The sequence below is a fragment of the Balaenoptera ricei genome, chromosome 3, assembly GCF_028023285.1.
Source record: "Balaenoptera ricei isolate mBalRic1 chromosome 3, mBalRic1.hap2, whole genome shotgun sequence".
NCBI classification, from domain to species: domain Eukaryota; kingdom Metazoa; phylum Chordata; class Mammalia; order Artiodactyla; family Balaenopteridae; genus Balaenoptera; species Balaenoptera ricei.
The window spans coordinates 168,979,780-168,995,967 of NC_082641.1; the positions used below are offsets into that span (position 1 = coordinate 168,979,780).

At 51.3% G+C, this 16,188-nt stretch overlaps 1 protein-coding gene across 7 annotated transcripts in view; it reads right to left on the reverse strand.

Moving 5' to 3' along the window:
• GATAD2A (GATA zinc finger domain containing 2A) overlaps window positions 1–16,188 on the reverse strand; it is a 99,090-nt gene that overhangs the window by 15,970 nt on the left and 66,932 nt on the right. The window lies entirely within an intron of this gene.

The following is a 16,188-nucleotide window of genomic DNA, read 5'->3' on the forward strand; positions in this document are numbered from 1 at the left end:
GTATGCTAATCAGGCCACCAAAAAGTCATGTGACAAAGGCATTTCCCTCTTTGGTCATGTGACCCTTTAACTGTGCCTTCCAACGTGAAAACCATGGCAACAGCCAGTTCTAACCAGTTTGTGACACGCAGCCTTCATTTTGAGAAGTGAGGTAGGGTTCAGGTGCTGTCAGGAAATGGAGGCGCCAGCTCACCCTGGGGCTGCCGGGCTGCAGGCATTTCCTGTGTGGTGCCGGCCCGTTCGATTGTTACAGGGACCTGAGTCACCTCTTCCAAACACAGAAGGGTCACCAGCCCCACTAGTTTCCAAGATGAAAAACTTTCCTAAGTTCAATTTTAAAGCAAAGGTGCTTCAAGTCTCTCATTACTTTCCCAGAGGGTTCTTTTAATTCAGGAAAAAGAACACGCATTTGACAAAGGCTAAAAATTATTGTGGGCATTCTTTTTTTAAAACGTATTTTAAATTATAAAACCATTTAGGCCAGGAGAACAAAGCAGAGGAAATTTAGCCCAACATGCCAGGGGAACAGTTGTAGTGGCCAGGTGTACTGCCTCAATCCAGGGCAGCTGCCTGGGCACCAAGTTTATTTAGAAGCTATATGATTTCAGGGCAAATTCATTAAGCCTATCCTGCCCATCTTGGGAACCCTCATATAAAATATTATGATCAGGAGACTTCCCTGGTGGTCCAGTGGCTAAGACTCCACGCTCCCAATGCAGGGGGGCCGGGTTCAATCCCTGGTTAGGGAACTAGATCCCACATGCTGCAACTAAAGATCCCACATGCTGCAACTGAGACCTGGCACAGCCAAATTTTAAAAAATTATGATCAGAAGAGATTTTACATGACCGACAAAAATCCCTGGAAGCAGGCCAGGCTGTTAGCAAAAATGGTCTCACTACCTCCTCCCCTGTATACCAGCCGTGGCTAAACAAACAAGAGTTCTGTTACCTGCCCAGAACTTTCATCAAGTTTCCTAAAGGGAAGGCAGGGATTGTAAACTTAACTCATGACAAGATCCCTCCATTCACAGCACCAGACTACCATCCCAGCTGCTAACCAATCAGCGGTCAGTGTGAGGTTAATATTTAAGTGTCTCACTGGCCTGTGCCAGGGGAAGCAGTCTCATCAAGGGAATGCAGCTCTGACCTTAGTTGTTCTCAATATGGGCCTGCCTGATGTCTGGGGAAGGCACACTTGATCCACACTCATTCATTTACTCACTCACTCCAATTTGCTGAAAGCCAACCTAAGAAGCAGGTGCTGTGTCAGGCAGTGGGGAGAAACCCCTGGATAAAAGCAGTTCCGTCCTTAGGGTCGACCAGGAGGGGCAGACGCAAAACCAGGAGGGGGAGGGGCAGGTGGGAGTGGACCACCACCTGCCTCAGCCCACTGAGCAGCAGAGCAGCTTCACCAAGGCACGTTACTACCCCAGACCTGCTTGATCAAAGCCTGCATTTTTATAAGATCCCTAAGATGCCTGCACACACTAGGGAAGTAGGGGACGAGGGTGGGCCAAATGAGGCCTGGGGACAACAAATTGCTCCTCAGGGCTAACCCAGGGGAGACAAGCAGGGCTGGTGGCCAACTACTCCCTGATAGAACCCTCCCTCTTCCCCTCATCTTTTGGGCCTGGCTGGGCAGGGAGAGGCAGGTGGTTGCTAACTGTTTGCTGGGTACGGCAGGTGCGGGGGAGGCTTTGCCAGACCCAGCGCCAGTTTCAGCAAACATTAGTCTTGGCCCCACCAGACCCTTCCCCAGGGCATTCCTCCCTCTAGAGCCCATTCACCCCTCCCAGGCCCACAGCCTCTCCAGCCCTCAGCCCCTGAACTCCAAGTTGCTGCTCACATGTACGTCCTGTCATGAGCTCCTCCCACCTTCCCCACCATCCCCTCCAAGGAATGTTCCTCTGTCATACTTCTCATCTCCCTTGTGAGGCCCAACTCACACTTCAAGATGCACTTCAAACCATCTGTGCCCTCAGAAAAGTCCCCGGCTGGCCAAGCCCCGCCCTGGAAGCGTGGTCAGCACTACCCCACTGTGCTCACGGGGCCCACCCCCGCAACAGCATGCATGTCTCGGGCAGCCTTCTTCGCCCTGCCCCTAACTGTCCATCCTGGGGGCAGGGAGCTTAGGGCAAAACTCTGGGGGCTTCCACTCAAGGGCAGCACAAGCCTGAGCAGAGGCACTCCCCTGACAGAGACCAGCTCACTCACCCTCACCTCAGCAAACTATCCAAGAAAGTGCCTCGCCCTCCTACAAGGTGCCATTATGGCAGCCCCACGCTGGCTCAGTTCACCCTCCCACAGCCTCCCAGGGTGATGCTGTCATTGCGCATTTGATAGGCGGGTTCCCCCACCCAGGGCTGGGGCCGGAGATCACCACAGGCATAGCAGCCAGGGAGCCATGGTCCCACCTGGAGCCATCTCCACAACGCTGGGGCCCTACAGCTCCCGGTGAGGGCCAGGATGCTCCTAAGGTGGCCCGACAAGCAAAGGGCTCCCCACCTCCCCAGAGCCAGAGGGGCAGGACTCTGCTCCTAGTGCCATGCTGCGTGGTGGACAGGCCACAGGGCCTCCTCCCAGGGCAGGCACTGTGCACCAAGCCTACACACACTGAGGGGAGGGGGAGAGTCGCACCCTTACAAAACCTCTCACTTGGTTCTGCCTCTTGCAAGTGAGAAGCCCAGGGTAGGACACTTCCCTCTCTGTGCCCCCTACAAGGATGGGGACAGTAATTCCTGTCCCACTGGGTGGGGTTTGCTGCGTGAGGTGAGATCTCAGTGCCAAGGAGGCTCAGACGCCGTAGGAGGCCATCAGGGCAGTTCAGGCCCCAACCTCTCCTGAGGCAGTAAGGGGCTGCTTGCTGTGAAGGTGAACTCGGCACACAGCAGTCAATTGGGTAACACGTGAATATTCTCAAACCCATTGAAGACAGAGATTGGGCCTGCTGTGTGGGTGCTCAGATGACACAGCTGGTGTGCACCTACCTCCTCCTCTTCCCTGCACCTGGCTCCAGGATGGGGTCTATGAGTTCACGAGGAATCTGCAATGCCTGTAGACTGACGGATCACCTTGCACATGTGAGCAGCTCTTTCCACACGCACACAGATGCTGCACTGGTAAAGGATGTGCAAACTCACTTAAAAGGATTTCTGAATTCTGTGTCATTATGTCTTGTCAAGCATTAGGCCCTGGAAGTCCAACTCCTAACCTATGAGTCCAGGACTCTGGTGGATGTTAAGGAGGAGTCCTAATACACCTGGTTGACAAAACACTGTACAGAGGACCACCGCACTACACCCTTACGAGCCCATCCATTCAGTCCTGAACAGCACCGTGGAGGTAGCTCATTCCAAGTGATCCATGCCTCCCCATGCTCACATCCTCGTGTCTGGTCCTATCCCCGGGACCTGGGTTAGTTTTGTGGCTCACTCTCTGAGGCCAGGAGTGAGGAACATAGAGGAAGCAACGATGCAAGCTTTTGAAGCAAGGTCACAGCCTCAAAAGCTTGTGCTTGGGACTTCCCTGGTGGCACAGTGGTTAAGAATCCGCCTGCCAGTGCCGGGGACACGGGTTCAAGCCCTGGTCCGGGAAGGTCCCGCATGCCGCAGAGCAACTAAGCCCGTGCGCCACAACTACTGAGCCTATGCTCTAGAGCCCGCGAGCCACAACTGCTGAGCCCACACACCTAGAGCCTGTCCTCCGCAACAAGAGAAGCCACTGCAATGAGAAGCCTGCTCACCACAACGAAGAGTAGCCCCTGCTCACCGCAGCTAGAGAAAGCCAGCGCACAGCAATGAAGACCCAACGCAGCCAATAAATAAATAAATAAAAACTAATTAATTAAAAAATAATAATTAAAAAAAAAAAAAAAAAAGCTTGTGCTTGGGCCCTTGGAACATATGCTCTGAGAGACCACCCCAGAGTAGGATGCCAAACTAGCTGCTTGGAAAGAGGGTCACAGAGACAGACACAGCGATGGGCCCAGCCATCCCACATGAGTAACCAAGACACTGGGGACACCCAATCCAGCTGACGTGGGACTACAAAGATGAGAACCCAAGAAGCTGCACCCAGCTGGAACCAGCAGACCTGACAGATGATGCTACACCAATACAGTTACTTTAAACCACTAAACTAATGGGGCCGGCAGCCCAGCTCTGCCCCCAGCGAGCTGGCCTACACCACTATAATGCCATGGCCTCCCTCAGACTCAACAAGGCCACCCACTCTAGACGCTACAGTACCCTGGGAGAGAGAAGGTGGGAAAGAAAAGGTTTACCCAAGTAACCATCCCTGCTGAACCTCAAATCCCCCCAAAAGGACCAGCAGTAGTTCTCTGCACACAGAGGCTGTCCGGGGCAGATGCAGACTTGGGAGGAGATTGGAGCATAGCTCTAGGACTGCCCAGCAGGAGCACAGAGCTGCCCAACAAAGAAAAGGGGGTGTATAGGAGGTCCCACAGGAGAGGAAGGGGCCATCCTCAGGTCTGGGAGCCACTACCGGCGGCTTCAGGCACCACTGGGAGTGGTGTCTGAGTCAACGCTGGAAAGCAATTCCATATACTTAATCCAATGAGCACTCCCATTCCAGAAATACTTCTAGAAAAGTCCTAAAGAAAGAAAAATAAGACGTTTATCACCAGTTCCCAGGTTAGTCCTACTACCTGGTAACATTTCATTGGCAGTTCCCAGTTGCATACTGAGCATCTCCACAGACACACACCACTGGGATCTTTCACAGCCGTTTGGGCATGGGAGCTGCCCACTGGGACCCCATGACACCCCACCCTCCTTTCCCAAGGGGCTCCATCCATTCAGACACACCCGATGTGATCAGAAAGGGAACCGCTGCATGCAGACACAGGTGCGCCCCAAAGCCGAACACTTGCCTGCCCTTGAGGTTGGTGGGCACTGACGGGTGCCTGGTCCCTGTCGTGCCCCCCGGAGCCCACCTGCTTCCCGCCAGCCCCAGCCCCTCAGCTCCCTCGGCTCCCCTGCGCAACTCCCCCAATTCCCCCTCGACTCCCTTCTTGGCATCCATTACCACTTCTCCCAGCACTGTAACTTGACACCCTGTTGGCTGGGATGTCAAGACAAAAGCCCAGAGCCTGCTTTGTGGGGGCCAGGAAGTCAGAATACATTTTGCTTCTAGGCCACAGAGGCCATGGAGGTGAGCAGCTGGGATGGGATTTTTGAAACCCAGCCATAATTCTTCCTGGAGACTCCAGGTCCAGCTATCTCTCTGGGACTCCATTATGGCCCACCCTGCCATGGCAACAGGCGAACATCTCGGAAGAAAGGAAGAGAGCAAGTGTGACCAGGGTCTGGTCCCGAGAGCCCATCCCCCAACCAGGGCCCCCAGCACAGAGGCAGGCAGTCCCAGGGCAGAGGCAGCTGCAGTGGAAGAGCACTGTGCCATCAGCAAGGCCAGGAGGCATCCAGCCTGTCCTGCTGGGGATCCTTCTAGGAACACAGGAGCCCCTAGAAGTCACACAGCCTGGCTAGGGAGACCTAGAGGACCTCACTGGGACTGGAAGCAGGGATAGGGGCCAGTTTTGGGGGCATGCAGAGTCGATGGAGAAGCAAGCCAAGAATGGGCAGAAGGGAGTGTTCCCTGGGCCAGCAGCTGGCAGTGGCCCCACAGAAAGACCCTGACATCAAATGGCAATGGGGCAGCCTGCAGAGCCAGTACCCACCCAAGGAGGTCACTGCAGCATGACCCTGCCAGCAGGCAACATGTTCCAGTCGGGTCACCACCAGGAAGGCTAAATCTGATTCAGCACGCTCTCTGCTCAGAAATTTGGGAAGGGGCACATATTAGAAATGACCACAGTCAGAACTGAAATGCTGACTTATGTCAGATTTGGGAAAATCACCCAGCACATCTGCTGACCCTTTTTGATGGCCATCCCTGTGCCAACGACCAAGATGCATGCTTCCATGTGATCGTCTCAACTGCTCAACTGTCACCCACATCACCCACATCCACAGGTGCGGAAAGAGTCTTAAGAGAGTGACTTCCTGAGGTCACACACCCATGGCCTGAGGATAACCTGGGCCCACAGCAGGCCCAGCCTCCTATGGACCCCTGGCAGGCCTGGTCAACTCTGGCACGCCAAGGTCTGCCAGGTGTACCCCACAGTGCACGGGGACCTGGGCCCCCTGTCCTAGTCAGACCAGCTGGGCACCCATAGCCTTCAGGGGGCTACATGGTATCCCAAAAAGGAGGTGCAGGGCAGGAAAGGGTAGGTCTCACATAACTGTCAACTGAGGCCTCTAACTCAGCTTATCAAATACCAGTTTTGGACTAGGTTAAAAAGGGGAAAATATTTTTATTTATACTTGAAGGATGCTGGATAGCCACCAGCATCTGCATGCCGAGTCCCCGAGGTGATAAAGAGATGACAGTGCGAGGACATGGATGTGGTCCTTGGACTTAACTGGGAAACAACTACACATGGACGGCTACTTGCTTGAGAAAGCTGGGTGGGGTTTCAGCACTCGGGAATCCAGGCTTCCAAAGGGCCTGGGCCTGGGGAGTGAAGGTAAAAGGAGTGTAGGACCCCTCTGCTGGTCACAGCACTATCGCTAGCATCGCCTCTTTCCTCTGTCACCGTACCCACATGCCAGGCCAACATTCCTCCAGGGAGAAACTCAGGAGCACGCTGCAGCACGGAGGGACTCCCTACACCAGATGAACCCAAACACACCTCCTGGGATGCCAGCTTCCTCACCAACTCACAGCAAGTCAGCTGTGTGCAGATGAAACCACACTCGAGAAACAGTTTTCCAGCTTGCAATGACCACAAACTCTTGTGATAAATGGAAAGTGCTCTATTTGCCTGGAACTTTCTTGCCCCCTCTTAAATATGTGTTTCAAACTGCTGAGTCCTGCCCCTCCACGCCCTGGCAAATCCCAGGGGATGTCCTCCCAGCATGGCTCGGGTGTCCCCCAACCCCCCACCTGACCTGCTCCAGCTGCTCTAAGCAAAGCAGCTGTGAGACTCCGCCCAGGTCAGCCATGAGGACTCTGGGGGGCTGGGCACTCGTCAGTGGCTCCTAGGACCTGGCCCAGTCACCAAACCTCAAAGAGCTTCAGTTTCTTCATCTGCAGAATGGGATGCCACTGACCATGAGAGGATGCTGTGAACCGTAAAGGGCACAGAAAGTGCATCTAGTCAACGGACGATGACCCCATCTCTCTTCCCCATCCTCAAAGAACGTAGTAACATGCACACTCAGGGCAGCCATCACCTTTTCTGCTATAATTTAGCTCTGAACTGATTCATCTGGCCACCTGCCCGGCAATCCGAGGTCTCTGGGGACAAGATCCCAGGCTGAGGGCTTCTCTTCCTCCCACTGTCTGACCCCATCAGGCCACTAACCACTGTCCTGCCTGAGATGTGAGCTCAGAGTCCTGCCAGGCATCCTTGCTCGTGCCCACTGTGGACAGCCTGCCTGCGCTCCTCCCAGTGTGGTCCTCAGGACCCCTTCAGGGGCTCTGCCAGGCTGTTGTAACATCGAGATGACATTTGCCGTTTTCACCAAGTCAGGAGAGCTGCACCAAACTGTGCCAAGACTCACGGTGTCATCACGCTGTAGGCAACGCCCTGCACGAAGTACAAGCTATTGATTTTATTAAAACTCAAGCATTTGAGAACATGTCTTTTTAATATTCTGTGACAAGATAAAGCACTCCTGTTGTGTACAGAAGCAGAACAGACATGCAGGAAAAAAATCACACGTTTGAGCGTTCATGATGCTTGAAGGAAGGTCGGACAGACATGCTGTGGTTATTCAGACTTGGGTGTCTGGCACACACTTTCCCCAAAATGGTCAAAGCAAAGCCTGTTCACTTCAAGGAAAACAACCGATAATATGTCACTAATGATAATGTCTGAGCTTCCAACAAGCAAAATGTAGAATTTTGGGAAATTTGTGAGCCCAAGAGCTTCCCAACAGATCGGATAATTAACTAATCTGATTCCGCGATACTGTAAAATGAAATATATCAGTATTTGAAAGATCTCTGTAACTCAGTAAACTGATATTTTCTAATGTTCGATGGTATTACAAACTCAAACATGAGTAAAAGATCATTCAGGGAGAGAAAAAACAAATCTAGGCAGAAGAATCCAAAATAATTTGTGTAGATGCTCCACTCTCAAGGTGGAGAATGACTCCGCATCCCTTCCCTTAGGTGTGAGCTGACTTCCTTCCGAAGGGCACAGCATGGAAAGGGAGAAAGAAAGTAACTTTACAGTGAAGACACCTGACATACCCAGGTGATCAAGGTGTGAAAAGTCACACTGATGGCACGTGCCCTGGACACATGTGTGATGAGAAAGGCACTTCCCCTCTGAGGTCCTCCTCTCCAAAACCCAGTCCAACCATGAGAAAAACACCAGACAAATTCCAACTGAGGGCCATTCTACAGAACACTTAACTCCAAACTGTCAAGGTTGTCAAAACCAAGAAAGTCTGAGACACTGTCTCAGCCCAGAGAAGCCTAAAAAGACATAACAACAAAATGTCATGTGGGATCCTGGAACAGAAAAGGTATGTAAAAAACAGGAAATCTGAATAGACAGTATAGACTTTGGTTAATAGTAATTACTTGTGACAAATGTTCCATAGTAATCTGTTAACAATGAGGGAGATTGGGAAAGGGTGTGCAGGAACGATCGTCGCAACTTTTCTGTAAATCTACAACAATCCTAAAATTTTTTTTAAAATTGTTCTGTTCAGGGACTTCCCTGGTGGCGCAGTGGTTAAGAAACTGCCTGCCAATGCAGGGGACACGGGTTCGAGCCCTGGTCCGGGAAGATCCGACATGCCGCGGAGTAACTAAGACGGCCACAACCACTGGGCCTGAGCTCTAGAGCCCGCCAGCCACAACTACTGAGCCCATGTGCCACAACTACTGAAGCCCGCATGCCTAGAGCCCGTGCTCCGCAACGAGAAGCCACCGCAGTGAGAAGCCCGCACACCGCAACCAAGAGTAGCCCCCACTCACCGCAACTAGAGAAAGCCCGCATGCAGCAACGAAGACCCAATGCAGCCAAAGATAAATTAATTAATTAAAATAAATAAATAAAGTTAAAATGATACTTAAAAAAAAATTGTTCTGGGGGGCTTCCCTGGTGGCGCAGTGGTTGAGAATCTGCCTGCCAATGCAGGGGACACGGGTTCGAGCCCTGGTCTGGGAAGATCCCACATGCTGCGGAGCAACTAGGCCCGTGAGCCACAATTTACTGAGCCTGCGCGTCTGGAGCCTGTGTTCCGCAACAAGAGAGGCCGCGATAATGAGAGGCCCGCGCACCGCGATGAAGAGTGGCCCCCACTTGCCGCAACTAGAGAAAGCCCTCGCACAGAAACGAAGACCCAACACAGCCATAAATAAATAAATAAATAAACCCAAAAAAAAGGTTAAAAAAAAAAAAAAAAAATTGTTCTGTTCAAGGTGCAAGAGAGACTGACAGATTTTAATGTAACTGAGTACAAAAACTTCACTGATAATCGAGGTTTCAGAGTCTACAGTGCAACTAACCGTTAGGAATGGCCACTCTGTCTTTTGGTGTCGTATTAAAGGAAGAAACACACAATTATCCAAGACTAACCAAATACTCCTCCCTGCTCAAACTGCTTCTCTGTGTGAGGCTGGATTTTCTTCACATGCTTCATCCCTAACAACTTATCACAAGAGACTGGATGCAGAAGCAGATATGAGAATCCAGCTGTCTACTTATTAAAGAGATCTGCAAAACAGTTATTTTTTTTTATAAGCAATGTTCTTTATGCTAACATGTAATGGGTTTATTATCGTCATCTTTAAATAAATAAGTTATTTTCAGATTTTCTAACACAGTAAATGTCAACATATTTTCCACACGACCAAAGGTTCTCTGGGGTCCAGAGATGGAAAAGGGGCTGCACCAGTGCTTTCGGCAAAGGGTTTCCTGTCCCCATCACAGATGCCAGTCTGAGCAGAGATTCCCAAGTGCAGTCCTCCTGACATACTGCAACCACGTGGTTTTTTCATGCTGCCAAAGTTGTGTTTTGAAAAGCAAATGTACTAAAAATTTAATAGGACTCACCACACATATACGCCGTAATTTCCCTATAAAACCTATTCAACTGTAAGACAACAAAATTTGGTAACCCTGTTCTTGTGGCCTTAAAAAGCGGCAACTGTACAGGCCCCACAGTTACCCAGTTCACAGAGAACTTGCCACTGCCCAGGGCAGCTTGGACACCCTGCATCTGCAGATGGGCAGGCCAAGCACAGACTTCCCGTAGAGGCAGGTCAGGCACCCCAGGCCCCCAACGCCAGGAAACTATCCTGCATCTCATGCCCCACTCCCCCCTTACGCCGCACTCCAGGCAAAGGCATCTCCTCCCTCCTCCAGCATGTCTACCTCTGTTCTCACATGGAGGCATCCAGCAAACTTCCAAGCTCCACCCACATCCAGAGCATCAACTCTCCCCGCTCCAGAGGGTGGTCCATGGGCTGCGTTTCCCAGCCCGACATCCGGCTCTGCTCCCACCGCCATGGGTCTTCTCAGGCCCTGAATCCAGGCAAACCCAATGGCTCCAGGGAGCTAGCTGGACGCCCGAGCACCCCTATGTCTGGGCCGTGAGCTCCCCAGTACATGCATGCCACCCAGACTGCTCTTTCCCACAATGCCCACAGATACCACGTGTGCCTGGATTGGTTGTTCCCTTTAAAGCACTGTTGTGTTAAAGCTGATTTTGAAAGCTGTCAAGGGCCTGCTTTAAGGAACTCTGCATGTCACCAGATCTCAGTGCCCCCTAAGACCTGAAGCTTTTGAATGTGATTACATCACAACTATTTTTAAGATTTAAGCTCTAAAAATAAGCACTCTTATGGCTTGGGATCCAAGGAAGGGGACACACAGTAACGTCTGGTATGTCTCCCATCTCTCCACCCATCAGACGCTCCACGCTCCCCACCTCCTTCGCACTTGCCCCCTCCCCCAGGCGGACCCATCCACAGAGCTGGATCAGCCACAGGGAACTCAGCTCCCCTCTCCCTCATTCTTGGACACCTGTGAGTCCCAAGTCTCCTTTCCATCAGCGCTGTGACAAACCTTACTGGACTATGCCTCACTTCAGAGGAGATGGTGGGCTCCAAGGGTGGGGTGAACTGTCCTGGGCTACACAGGGGTGTGAGTGAAATTGAGCCATCAGACCTCACATTCTTTTTTTAACCACCTGCTATCCCCTGCTCCTTTTCAGGCTCACAAGTTACAATTCGAGTGCTCATCTTCTTGAGGAAAAATCCCAGAAATCTCTTGCAATCAGGCCAGCTCTCCTTTTCCTCCAGGGTACATTCTGCTAACTGAGAAAATACTCCTCTCCTGGTATAAATCCTGCTTGCCCCACCTGGGGTCACACACAGTATGTGTGAAAAGTGCTAGGTATTCACTCCTGCTTCTACCTGTTCTACACACAGAGCTCTCTTCATCTTTCTTCTCCACCAGGTTAGGTGGCCATGAGGGACAGGATGGGATCCCTCAGACCAGCACACTCGCAGGCCCCACCCCCAGGGTTGGTTATGGTTCCGGTACACCTGCTCTCCTCATGTCGGAGAAACCGGCTGTAAGATAAAAAGCAATGCATATAAAAGCAGAGCCTCCATGGCAGAGGGCTGGCCAGAGACCCTCCTTCATGTACCCCTAATAGGTAGAATGTTTAAACCCACTACAGCAGTGAGGGCATAGCCTGTCAGCATGTGACAAAGCACCAACAGGAATACATGCCATAAGAGGATATCAGAAACTACAATTGCAGAATTATAGTAAATAATTTCAAAATAAGGAAATGATCTGCTTAATCTGCCAATCTGCTTAACTCACACATGTGTGAAGAGAAGAGTTCCTGACTGCTAAACAAACAAGCGCTTACAGCTACTACCCTGATGACTGTACACGGTGGCTTGCTGGTTCCTGTCAGGGCAGCCACACACTAATATCCCCAGAAGGCTGGCACTATCCAGTGAGAAACCATCCCCTCCAAGGCCAGAGGAGGGCGCCGTAAAGGCAATGGGGAAGTGGCAAAACTGTGGAGCTCCTTACCTGTCACCAGGCTGGCTCACAATATGCCCCACGTGAGCTAGGTCACTCTAAGAGTTAGAAACAGGGCACCCAGAGTCTGTCACTCTGCCATCCAAAAATAATCTAATGATTTTCAGAAGTACAGGTGAACCCCTCAAAGTACAATTATTACAAACCTGGGATAAGATACGGCCCAGAATAAAGACAGGTAGACAGAGAAGAACCGGGATGAGGACCCGAGGGAAGGGGAGAGGCAGAGAATGAGGAGGAGATGGAGACAAGTCACAGAGGTTTGGAGAGGTGGCAGCTGAGGCAGGGGAATCCAGAACGAGGAACCGATTTCTGAAGGAACGTACCTCTCAGTTCAGCTCTTACGTGCTGAAATGCAAGCAGGCTATGGATTTCTAGTTGGAACTGATGGAGCTGCTCCCCAAGGCTGCTTGGCCCCTCCTGGAAGCCGCCCAGCCGCAGACAGAGAACTAACAAGTGAAAGGCCAGCCCACAACAGGTGCTGGGGAGGGGCTGGGCTCCCCAAGAGCCTCCCACAGAGTGCCAGAGCCCCACCCCCCCCCACCCCCCGTTGAGGGAAGTGATCGTCACACAGAAGGAACAGGCTCCTGGCTGCGGGACTTCCAAAGCTCTCACACATGGGGGAGGGGGGGGCGGGGTGTCGATCGCTGGCGACTATAGGAGGAGCCAGGGTGAGGGCCACAATCACACTCACTCAGGCTGTGAGAGAACCAGAGCCCTTTCCAGAGCCATCACGCCCACAGCTGTGTAACATTCCCCCGAATCACTCAAGGACGCACATTCCAGCAGACAGCTGGCTGGTGGGTCAGGCACAGCTGCAGTGGAGCATGGTGGGGAGAACAGGGTAGGAGGGGGGCTCATGTCTGCACATCACCGTGGAGGACCCCCACCCACCCCCACGCGGGAAGCTGGCGCAGCAACCATCGCTGGCCTCACCCTCTGTGGCGGAAGGGAGAGGGCTGATGGTCACACAAGCAGGCCAGGACCTGGACTCAGACCTCTCTGAAGACTCCATGGCTAAAACTGTAAAGCCTGACACCACCAAGTGAGTATTAAGTAGCTGGACCTCCACGCCTGTGAGAGTAAAACCACCCAGACATTTTGGGGGAAAGGCATGGCAGTTTCTTTAAAACAGCTCAATGCCCACCTACCCTGTGACCCCAGCAGTTTGACCTCAGGTATTTAGCAAGAGAAATGATGATCGATGTCCACGCAAAAGACTTCTACAGGAATGATCACAGCACCCCAAACTGGAGACTGCCCGGTATCTGTGGGCAGGTGAGTGGACGACTATGCACATCCACGCAGCAGCCCCTCAGCAAAATGCTGATACACACAACAGAGATGAATCCCAATCACGTGGAGTGAGAGAAGCCAGACCCCACCAAGCACATACTCTATGATTCCATTTCTAGGAAGTTTGAGAAGAGGCAAGACTGGTCGAGAGTGGGAGAATACACCCAGTCAGGGAGGGCAGGAAATGTATGGATGGCTCCAGGGCACTTTCTGGGGTGATAAGGTTCTGTATCTCGATAAGGCTTTGAACTACACAGGTGGATACATGTGTCAAAACCGCAGCAGGAGAGGCATACACGGCAGGCACCAGCAGTACTTCCTGGCAAGGCAATGCAACCCCAGGGATTACTGTATCCTCCTTCTCCCAAAGGCCTCTTGTAAAGCATGTCCACCCAAACAAGGACTCTATAACTTGTGGAGTCATCTTGGAAACGTTAAGTGATGCACATACCTCTTCCTGTGGACTCCATTTCTACACAGAACAGAACAAAACAAGGCCAGCCACACAATCCAACATTACAGATGACAGGCGGAAGCACTATCGTGTTACTTTCAGATTCATTTTCACTTTGGAAGAGGACTCGGGCGTTAGCATGGGTGTGGATGACATGCCCCACACACCACACTCACCACTGTGGGTGGCCAAGCCCTGTCTTAATAGCAAATGATCTGCCATTGAGAATCCTAGCTTCTATACAGAGTGTCGCCCTCCACTACCAAAGTCCCAAAAGAAAGATGGGGCAGTAATTCTGTCATCAAGGATACCAGCTGCAACAAAGGTGCCCTGCTTTTGCAGCCTTGGTAAACAGAGGGTGTACTTCTGGTGCATTTTACAGTCTGTTAAACCTTGCAAGAAGGTAGAAAGCCAGAAAAACTAAAGCCAAGAACAGCTCTAATGGCTCAGGTGCTACTGCCAGCTCCCAGTAGGCCACAGGCCCCTCAGTAGGGATAAGAGCACACATCAGAGTCCTTCCCACCCACACCATGGGGCAGACCACTGGTCCAAGTAAAGCCCTGTCCCACAGCAAAAGAGACACACGATGCAAAGCAGGGAAGGAAGAGAAGGTGTCAGACAGCTGCCTGAAGCCCACGCACCCCAATGGAAGCCAGGGAGACACAGTCACCATGACACCTGCCCCACACATCCACACAAGACCCACGTGGCTGGCTGTCGAGCAGCAGAAATGGGGCTCCAAGTCTGCTCCTGCCCTGCCCGTGAGACCCTGGGAGCCCAGCCTTGTTTCCTCCCAGGTAAAATGAGGAAATAGAGATGGTCTGCTTAGGCAACCAGTGACTTCCATCCCTAGTGAGCCACACCCCTAAAGTCGAGGCTCCCCAACACCTCTGCATATTCTTTCATGATCAAGTATCCTAAAAAACAGCTAAGTCAGATCCTGTCCTATCACTTCTGTCCCCAGGGACGAGCATGGTACCTGCCACAGACAATCCAGGGAGAGTTGGCACCTCAGAAAAAGGCACACACAAACACATTTTCAGTGAAGTATGGGGGTGGCTAATCATGAAGTTCCCATCCCACACAGGCCCAGGGCAACCAAGGGACCCAGCCCTAACCTTTCAGGTGCAGAACCTCTGGAGAAGAAGCTCATGTTTTACTCAGTTAAATGTTCCTCTACCCAAGAGGCGAAAAACAAAGCTCTTTTCACCTGTGTGTGGCCCAGACTATTTTTGAAGATCAACAATTTGTGACAGAAAGAGAGTCTCCTCTATAGGAAAGTGCAGGAATGGAATCTATTTATCTCAGAAGCAAAACAGAGAACCCAAAACAGCTTCCTCTGCCTGTCCCAGCTCCAGCCTCTTCCAGCAGTCCAGACTTGGGGTAGGGGGAGGGCAGCACATGCTCATGAGCTTTGAGTTGGCCTCACAAGACCAACAGGATCAACCTCCACCTCTGCGGGGTTTTGTTTTTCCATGAGCACATTTACGGATGCCAGAACGGAAACCAAACTATTTTAACCTCATTTATATTTTTTAACATCCATATTGATGTATAATTTACATACCACAAAATTCATCCATTTTAAGAGTATAATTCAGTGATTTTTTAGTAAATTTAGAGTTGTGCAACCATCCCTACAATCCAATTTTAGAACACTTCCATCACCCCAAAACGTTCCCTTGTGCCTGTGATCTGTTAATCACTGCCCTCACCCACCCCCCACCCCTGCCTCAGACCACCATCTGAACGCTCTCTGTCTCTGTAAGTTTGCTTTTTTGGACACTTCCTGTAGATGAAATTATACAATACGTAGTCTCTGGGTCTGGTGTCTCCCCCTCGGCATGGTGAGTCTGAGCTTCATCCATGTTGCAGCACAAATTGGTAATTCGCTTTTTTAAAATTGCTGATTAGTAATCCACTGCATGGATATAGCACATTTTGTTTATCCGTGGCCATCTGGATTGTTTCCACCTTTTTGCCTACTGTGAATCATGCTGCTATGGACACCCATGTACCTGTCTTTGTGTGGACATGCTTTCATTTCTCTCAGGTACATTCCTTGGACAGACTGCTGGGTCATGTGGTAAGTTCATGCCTAACTTTCTAAGAAACTGACAAACCGTTTATGCCATTTTACATTCCCACCAGCAATGTATCAGGGTTCCAGTCTCTCCATGTCCTCGCCAACACTTGTTATTGTCCTTTTTTTTTTTAAAAAAAAGAGCTTTTATTTATTTATTTGGCCGTGCTGTACGGCATGCGGGATCTTGGTTTCCCGACCAGGGATTGAACCCATGCCCTCTGCAGTGGAAGCGTGGAGTCTA